The sequence below is a fragment of the Gopherus flavomarginatus genome, chromosome 16 (assembly GCF_025201925.1).
Source record: "Gopherus flavomarginatus isolate rGopFla2 chromosome 16, rGopFla2.mat.asm, whole genome shotgun sequence".
Lineage (NCBI taxonomy): Eukaryota > Metazoa > Chordata > Testudines > Testudinidae > Gopherus > Gopherus flavomarginatus.
In genome coordinates, this window is record NC_066632.1 from 10,772,624 (window position 1) to 10,773,571 (window position 948).

General features: G+C 50.6%; 1 non-coding gene across 1 annotated transcript; it reads right to left on the reverse strand.

Annotated features, from left to right (window-relative positions):
* Positions 1-641: 641 nt before the first annotated feature.
* On the reverse strand, positions 642-723 carry TRNAS-AGA (transfer RNA serine (anticodon AGA)). Its single transcript has one exon. It is a non-coding gene; the product is annotated as a tRNA-Ser (tRNA).
* Between the last annotated feature and the right edge of the window lie 225 nt (positions 724-948).

Genomic DNA, 948 nt, shown 5'->3' on the forward strand with positions numbered 1-948 from the left:
ACTCCACCCTTCCCCCCACTCCATCATTTGTCCTAACAGCCAGTAAAGAGTGGTGGGGCCATGGCCCTCTAACCCCCTGTTCCAGCACCCCTGACACAGAGCTAAGCAGGCAGCAGTGTGTTTGTGTCACAGAGGCTGCTGTGCTGAGCTGAGCCAGTGAGGGAAACAGTGGCTGATGTTGGGGCTGTCCCCTTCCCCCTGCCTCAGAACTGGTTGCTTGCAGCAGCTGTCTGAACTTAGAGACAGTGTGCCCACACAATACCTCTCCCCACACACACAAACACACTCTCTACCCCACCAGGCACATTGCAGTTGAAAAGCAGCTGGTAATCTAGTAGGATTCCCATGGAACAATGGGATAGAGAAACCTGCATCATGTGATGCTGTACCAGCCCATGAGGCTTTGCAAACCCTTCCCAAAGCACCCGCAGCCAGTTGCACAGCTACCCACAATGCACTGCTCTCTGTGGTCATCCAAGAGTCTAGCCTGGATGTGCTCTGGTGACACAAGGGGCGTAGTGTGGACATGCAACAGCTGTTTAATTGAAACACTTTAAAGCCACATTACCCAATAGTGTAGATATAGCTTGAGAGTGAGACAAGACCCAGCTCTGTTGAAACTGAAGAACCACAACTTCCTCCGTAGTTGGCAGGATTTGAACCTGTTCAGGGAGACCCCAATGGATTTCTAGCCCATCACCTTAACCACTCAGCCACAACTACTTGCTTGAGATGTGTCTCTCACTACACTCCAGCTCTGTTCTCACTGAGTGATCAATTCCAATTGTTCCCTCAGACCAGCTTCCACAACACACACACTGCTGTGCCATTGTGTAAGTGTGTCCCTGGCTGAACTGCAAGAATTCCTGGGCATGGCCCAACATCTAAACAAGTACTTTGCCTCAGTTTTTAATAAGACTAGTGAGGAGTCTAGCGATGATGGAGGGA